The sequence below is a fragment of the Balaenoptera ricei genome, chromosome 15, assembly GCF_028023285.1.
Source record: "Balaenoptera ricei isolate mBalRic1 chromosome 15, mBalRic1.hap2, whole genome shotgun sequence".
Lineage (NCBI taxonomy): Eukaryota > Metazoa > Chordata > Mammalia > Artiodactyla > Balaenopteridae > Balaenoptera > Balaenoptera ricei.
Window position 1 is genome coordinate 32,842,705 of NC_082653.1, and position 8,650 is coordinate 32,851,354.

Below are 8,650 nucleotides of genomic sequence, written 5' to 3' on the forward strand. Positions count from 1 at the left end.
TAAATTACAAATCCTCCTGGAGCAAAGCTGCTTTAACAAGGTTAGACTTGCATGAGGAGAGCAGAGGAAGTTCCATGCCCTCTCAGGACAAAGTTGGGACCAGTGGATCTGAGAGGTGGTAGGGAAGTGGAATAGCCACTACTCCTATCTCAGGCCAATATTTCTTGGCACTCTGGGCTTCCTGAGTCAATCTTGCCTCTAGAAATGGAGTGTCTAATCCAAAGCTTGTCACTGAAAGATATCTTGTGTCATTCTTTTATCCAATGCCTTGCCAGTCATTATGTAGCCTGCATCGCTCTGCATAATTAATGAGTTAATCCTCACTGTCATCCCCACCCCATCACCACTAACAAGCTGTTCTTAGCTGAAAGATCCTCCAAAGCAAGTGGTTAACAGTGCTCTGCCCCAAAACATTAGAAGTGTCAAACATGTGTTTCCTCAAAGGAAGAGAGGAGGCAAATACTCAGGAGAATTACTACTGATGCAAATCTAATCAGGGAACCCAAGATGAAATCTGGCCCTCAGTTTTAAGTAGACAAGATTGGAAAGTTATGTAATTCTCACAAATAAGCCTGTCCCTTCTAATACAAAGTGGACTTTTACAAATCCAGGTGGGCTCTCAGATTAAGTCCTGGTGGCTGTCACTTCTCACAGATGATTATAGTCAATCAGTTAAGATTAAGGTACATTGAAGAAATCCAGAAGGGCTGGGTGTGTTGTCCTGCAGGCAGTCCCTGGTGGCCTATATCATTACTGTTCAAATTATGATCCATGGACCAGGGGCATCAGCATCACCTGAAAGCTTTTTAGAAATGGACACTCAGGGAAATTGGTTCAAGATGGCAGAGTAGAAGGATGTGCTCTCACTCCCTCTTGCAAGAACACCAGAATCACAACTAACTGCTGAACAATCATCAACAGGAAGACACTGGAACTCACCAAAAAAGATACCCCACATCCAAAGACAAAGGAGAAGCCACAATGAGATGGTAAAAGGGGTGCAATCACAATAAAATCAAATCCAATAACTGCTGGTTGGGTGACTCACAAACTGGAGAACACATACCACAGAAGTCCACCCACTGGAGTGAAGGTTCTAAGCTCCACTTCAGGCTTCCAATCTGGGCATCTGGCAACGGAAGGAGGAATTCCTAGAGAATCAGACTTTGAAGGTTACCGGGATTTGATTGCAGGACTTTGACAGGCCTGGGGGAAACAGAGACTCCACTCTTGGAGGGCACACACAAAGTAGTGTGGGCATCAGGACCCAGGGGAAGGAGCAGTGACCCCATAGGACACTGAACCAGACCTACCTGCTAGTGTTGGAGGGCCTTCTGCAGAGGCAGGGGTGGCTGTGTCTCACCGTGAGGACAAAGACACTGGCAGCAGAAGTTCTGGGAACTATTCCTTGGTGTGAGCCCTCCCAGAGTCCGCCATTAGCCTCACCAAAGAGCCCAGGTAGGCTCCAGAGTTGGGTTGCCTCAGGCCAAACAACGAACAGGGGGGGAACCCAGCCCCACCTATCAGCACACAAGTGGATTAAAGTTTTACTGAGCTCTGCCCACCAAAGCACCAGCCAGCTCTACCCACCACCAGTCCCTCCCATCAGGAAACTTGCAAAAGCCTCTTAGAGAGCCTCATCCACCAGAGGGCAGACAGCAGAAGCAAGAAGAACTACAAGCCTGCACCCTGTGAAACAAAAACCACATTCATACAAAGATAGACAAGATGAAAAAGCAGAGGGCTATGTACCACATGAAGGAACAAGATAAAACCCCAGAAAAACAACTAAATGAAGTAGAGATAAGAAACCTTCCAGAAAAAGAATTCAGAATAATGATAGTGAAGATGATCCAGGACCTCAGAAAAAGAATGGAGGCAAAGATCGAGAAGATGCAAGAAATGTTTAACAAAGATCTAGAAGAATTAAAGAACAAACAAACAGAGATGAACAACACAATAACTGAAATGAAAAATACACTAGAAGGAATAAATAGCAGAAAAACTGAGGCAGAAGAAAGGATAAGTGACCTGGAAGACAGAATGGTGGAATTCACTGACACGGAACAGAATAAAGAAAAAAGAATGAAAAGAAATGAAGACAGCCTAAGAGACCTCTGGGACAACATTAAACGCAACAACATTTGCATTATAGGGATCCCAGAAGGCAAAAAGAGAGAGAAAGGACCTGAGAAAATATTTGAAGAGATTATAGTCGAAAACTTCCCTAACATGGAAAGGAAATAGCCACCCAAATCCAGGAAGTGCAGAGTCCCACACAGGATAAACCCAAGGAGAAACATGCCGAGACACACAGTAATCAAATTGGCAAAAAATAAAGACCAAGAAAAATTATTGAAAGCAGCAAGGGAAAAATGACAAATAATATACAAGGGAACTCCATTAAGGTTAACAGCTGATTTCTCAGCAGAAACTCTACAAGCCAGAAAGGAGTGGCATGATATACTTCAAGTGATGAAAGGGAAGAACCTACAACCAAGATTACTTTACCCAGCAAGGATTTCATTCAGATTCAATGGATAAATCAAAAGCTTTACAGACAAGCAAAAGCTAAGAGAATTCAGCACCACCAAACCAGCTCTACAACAAATGCTAAAGGAACTTCTCTAAGTGGGAAAAACAAGAGAAGAAAAGGACCTACAAAAACAAACCAAAAACAATTAAGAAAATGGTAATAGGAACATACATATCGATAATTACTTTAAACATGAATGGATTAAATGCTCCAACCAAAAGATATAGGTTTGCTGAATGGATACAAAAACAAGACCCATATATATGCTGTCTACAAGAGACCCACTTCAGACCTAGGGACACATTCAGACTAAAAGTGAGGGGATGGAAAAAAGATATTCCATGCAAATGAAAATCAAAAGAAAGCTGGAGTAGCAATAATCATTGCTTTGAGTAGCAATACTCAAAGTCTACTCAGAGAAAATAGACTTTGAAATAAAGAATGTTACAAGAGACAAAGAAGGACAGTACATAATGATCAAGGGATCAATCCAAGAAGAAGATATAACAATTATAAATATATATGCACCCAACATAGGAGTACCTCAATACATAAGGCAACTGCTAACAGCTATAAAAGAGGAAATCGACAGTAACACACTAACAGTGGGGGACTTTAACACCTCACTTCCACCAATGGACAGATCATCCAAACAGAAAATTAATAAGGAAACACAAGCTTTAAATGACACATTAGACCAGATAGATTTAATTGATATTTATAGGACATTCCATACAAAAACAGCAGATTACAATTTCTTCTCAAGTGTGCACAGAAAATTCTCCAGGATAGATCACATCTTGGGTCACAAATCAAGCCTCAGTAAATTTAAGAAAATTGAAATCATATCAAGCATCTTTTCCGACCACAACACTATGAGATTAGAAATGAATTACAGGGAAAAAACGTAAAAAACACAAACACATGGAGGCTAAACAATACGTTACTAAATAACCAAGAGATCACTGAAGAAATCAAAGAGGAAATCAAAAAATACCTAGGGACAAATGACAATGAAAACACGATGATCCAAAACCTATGGGAGGCAGCAAAAGCAGTTCTAAGAGGGAAGTTTATAGCTATACAAGCCTACCTCAAGAAACAAGAAAAATCTCAAATAAACAATCTAACCTTACACCTAAAGGAACTAGAGAAAGGAGAACAAACAAAACCCAAAGTTAGCAGAAGGAAAGAAACCATAAAGATCAGAGCAGAAACAAATGAAATAGAAACAAAGAAAACAATAGCAAAGATCAATAAAACTAAAAGCTGGTTCTTTGAGAAGATAAACAAAATTGATAAGCCATTAGCCAGACTCATGAAGAAAAAGAGGGAGAGGACTCAAATCAATAAAATTAGAAATGAAAAAGGAGAAGTTACAACAGACACCACAGAAATACAAAGCGTCCTAAGAGACTACTACAAACAACTCTATGCCAAAAAAATGGACAACCTGGAAGAAATAGACAAATTCTTAGAAAGGTATAACCTTCCAAGACTGAACCGGGAAGAAACAGAAAATATGAACAGGCCAATCACAAGTAATGAAATTGAAACTGTGAATTAAAATCTTCCAAGAAACAAAAGTCCAGGACCAGATGACTTCACAGCTGAATTCTATCAAACATTTAGAGAAGAGCTAATACCCATCCTTCTCAAACTCTTCCAAAAAATTGCAGAGGAAGGAGCACTCCCAAACCCATTTTATGAGGCAACCATCACCCTGATACCAAAAACAGACAAAGAGACTACAAAAAAAAAAAATTACAGACAAATATCACTGATGAATATAGATGCAAAAGTCCTCAACAAAATACTAGCAAACAGAATCCAACAACACATTAAAAGGATCATACAACATGATCAAGTGGGATTTACCCCAGGGATGCAAGGAATCTTCAATATATGCAAATCAATCAATGTGACACACCATATTAACAAATTGAGGAATAAAAACCATATGATCATCTCAATAGAGGCAGAAAAATCTTTTGATAAAACTCAACACCCATTTATGATAAAAACTCTCCAGAAAGTGGGCATAGAAGGAACCTACCTCAACATAATAAAGGCCATATATGACAAACCCACAGCAAACATCATTCTCAATGGTGAAAAACTGAAAGCATTTCCTCTAAGATCAGGAACAGGACAAGGATGTCCACTCTCACCACTATTATTCAACATAGTGTTGGAAGTCTTAGCCACGGCAATGAGAGAAGAAAAAGAAATAAAAGGAATACAAATTGGAAACGAAGAAGTAAAACTGTCACTGTTTGCAGATGATGTGATAATTACTATACATAGAGAATCCTAAAGATGCCTCCAGAAAACTACTAGAGCTAATCAATGAATCTGGTAAAGTTGAGGATACAAAATCAATGCACAGAAATCTGTTGCATTCCTATACACTAATGATGAAAAATCTGAAAGAGAAATTAAGGAAACACTCCCATTTACCATTGCAACAAAAAGAATAATATACCTAGGAATAAACCTACTTAGGGACACAAAAGACCTGTATGCAGATAACTATAAGACACTGATGAAAGAAATTAAAGATGATACAAACAGATGGAGAGATATACCATGTTCTTTGATTGGAAGAATCAACATTGTGAAAATGAATATACTACCCAAAGCAATCTACAGATTCAGTGCAATCCCTATCAAACTACCACTGGCATTTTTCACAGAACTAGAACAAAATATTTCACAATTTGTATGGAAACACAAAAGACCCCGAATAGCCAAAGCAATCTTGAGAACGAAAAATGGAGCTGGAGGAATCAGGCTCCCTGACCTCAGACTATACTGCAAAGGCTACAGTAATCAAGACAATATGGTACTGGCACAAAAACAGAAATATAGATCAATGGAACAGGATAGAAAGTCCAGAGATAAACCCACGCACCTATGGTCAACTAATATATGACAAAGGAGGCAAGGATATACAATGGAGAAAAGACAGTCTCTTCAATAAGTGGTACTGGGAAAACTGGACAGCTATAGGTAAAAGAATTAAATTAGAACACTCCCTAACACCATACAAAAAAATGAACTCAAAATGGATTAGAGACCTAAATGTAAGACTGGACACTATAAAACTCTTCGAGGAAAACATAGGCAGAACACTCTTTGACATTAATCACAGCAAGATCTTTTTTGATCCTCCTCCTAGAGTAACGGAAATAAAAACAAAAATAAACCAATGGGACCTAATGAAACTTAAAAGGTTTTGCACAGCAAAGGAAACTACAAGCAAGACGAAAAGACAACCCTCAGAATGGGAGAAAATATTTGCAAACAAATCAACGGACCAAGGATTAATCTCCAAAATATATAAACAGCTCATGCAGCTCAATATTTAAAAAAAAGAAACCCAATGCAAAAATTGGCAGAAGACATAAATAGACATTTCTCCACAGAAGACATACAGATGGCCAAGAAGCACATGAAAAGCTACTCAACATCACTAATTATTAGAGAAATGCAAATCAAAACTACAGTGAGGTATCACCTCACACCATTTAGAATGGGCATCATCAGAAAATCTACAAACAACAGATGCTAGAGAGGGTGTGGAGAAAAGGGAACCCTCTTACACTGTTGGTGGGAATGTAAATTGACACAGCCACTATGGAGAACTGTATGGAGGTTCCTTAAAAAACTAAAAATAGAATTACCATATGACCCAGCAATCCCACTCCTGGGCATATACCCTGAGAAAACCATAGTTCAAAAAGAGTCATGTACCAAAATGTTCATTGCAGCACTATTTACGATAGCCAGGTCATGGAAGCAACCTAAATGTCCATCAACAGATGAATGGATAAAGAAGTAGTGGTACATATATACAATGGAATATTACTCAGCCATGAAAAGGAACGAAATTGGGTCATTTGTAGAGACATGGATGAATCTAGAGACTGTCATACAGAGTGAAGTAAGGCAGAAAGTGAAAAACAAACATTGCATCTTATCGCATATGTGTGGAACCTAGAAGAATGGTACAGAAGAACTGGTTTGCAGGGTAGAAATTGAGACACAGATGTAGAGAACCAAACGTATGGACACCAAGGGGGGAAAGTGGTGGGGGTGGTGGGGGTGGTGGTGGGATGAATTGGGAGACTGGGATTGACATCAGTCCACACTGATGTGTATGAAATAGATGACTAATAAGAACCTGGTGTATAAAGAAATAAATAAAATTAAATTTAAAAAAAAGAAAAAAATGGATTCTCAGGCTCCACTTTAAATCTACTGAATCAGAATTTGTATTGGAGCGGAGGAAAACAAATTATTCCCCACCCTCTTACATTCTATGACTGAAGCCCTGGAAATTAAACTGACAAAAGACAATTTAAGACAGAAAAACAGAGTTTATTAACATATGCATTGTGCATGTAGGAGAAACTCAGCGATGAAGGACTTGAGAAGATGAATAGAACTTGGGGCTTATATTAGCATCTTAATAAGGAGCAATAAATTTGTACAGAAGTGAGAAGACAAAGGAGAAGGGGTTTGAGGTTTTAAGGGGGGCAAGCTGTGGAAAGGTATATATATATGGGGGGAAACTAATGGAAGATAAGGGTTGTTTTAGTAAAGTTTGTTATGTAGATTCCTCTTGGTATTGTTCCTGGGCTGCTAAGAGTCTAGAACTGTCTTCCTCTTCCTGCTGAGAGAGGGAGACACCCTAACACATGGAAATATAAATCCTGCTCTTAAGCAAATAGAGGAAGAGGGCAAAGAGCTTGTTTGGCATGTGGTGTTTCTCAACTGTCTTCAGCTCAGAATAATCCTTATGCTAAAGTGGCATATTTTGGGGTGGCATCTGATCCCCTATACATTTTTACCCTATTCCCAGGCAATTCAGATGCATAATAAAGTTTGAGAGGTGCTAGCTTTCAGCGCTTAGAGTTTCTGGAGTGGATGTGTTCACGTGTGCAGATGCTGCTGCAAGTCAAATGACACAATGGGCCCAGTCTCTAGCTCACATCTCACCACCAACTTCACTCAACACCATAGCAGGAACAAGCTTCAGTTTCTGATGACAATGTAGATACTAATGCCCTGATACGACATAAAGTGGAATTAGGGCCAAGAATTGGATTAGTTACTATCTATCAAAATAAAAAAAGTACATTGAACTTAGTGAGGCTGCTACTTGACACAGACAATGCCTTAGAGCCTATTAATTTATTTATGTGCTCAGATTTCTCTGGGAAATATTTAAGGTATAGTACATAAATCAACAAGATGGCTCTTTCTTTTTCAATCCCAGGCACTGTGAGATCCACGGGCTTCAGTGCAGACATGACCAAGTCCAAAAACCACACCATGCACAACCATTCCCAAAACTGGCACAGGAATGGCATCAAGAAGCCCCAGTCACAAAGATATGAATCTCTTAAGGGAGCGGACCCCAAGTTCCTGAGGAACATGGACTTTGCCAAGAAGTACAAAGAAGGGCCTTAAGAAGATGCAAGCCAATAACGCCAAGGCCATGAGTGAACGTGCCAAGGCTATCAAGGCACTCGTAAAACCCAAGGAGGTCAAGCCCAAAATCCCAAAGGGCAGCAGCCCCAAGCTTGGTCAACCTGCCTACATCACTCACCCCAATCTCAGGAAACATTACTGTGCCTGCTTTACCAAGGGTCTCAGGCTCTGCTGGCCAAAGTTCAAGGCTCAAACCAGGCCCAGGCTGCTGCTATGGCTCTTGCTCTGGCTTCAGATCAGACTCAGGCTCCCAAAGGTGGCCAGGCCTCCAAGAAGGCTCCAAAGTAGAGGTCTCTGCTGATTCAAGGACAGAAGGACTGGTATGACCTCTGGGTTGCTACCTGCATGGGGCTGGTGTCCTCCCGTGTTATTTGTACAAATAAACCTGAGGCAGGATCTGTCAAAAAAAATCAATCAATCAATCAAGAAGATGGACTTAGTTAAAAGTCAGAGTCAAGACAGAATAAAAACAAGAGTAGGGACATAAAATTGAATCAGGGCTGAAAATGTACACCATGAAGTCTAAACTCTTTTTTATGACTGGGCCACAAATTTAGTGCTGCATTCTAGTAACCAAACATGAGAATAAACCCAGTCAACACCATTCTCATATGA

At 39.8% G+C, this 8,650-nt stretch overlaps 1 pseudogene; it reads left to right on the forward strand.

Moving 5' to 3' along the window:
- The first annotated feature begins 7,852 nt into the window (after window positions 1-7,852).
- Window positions 7,853-8,323, forward strand: LOC132349617 (large ribosomal subunit protein eL29-like; annotated as a pseudogene).
- Window positions 8,324-8,650: the final 327 nt, after the last annotated feature.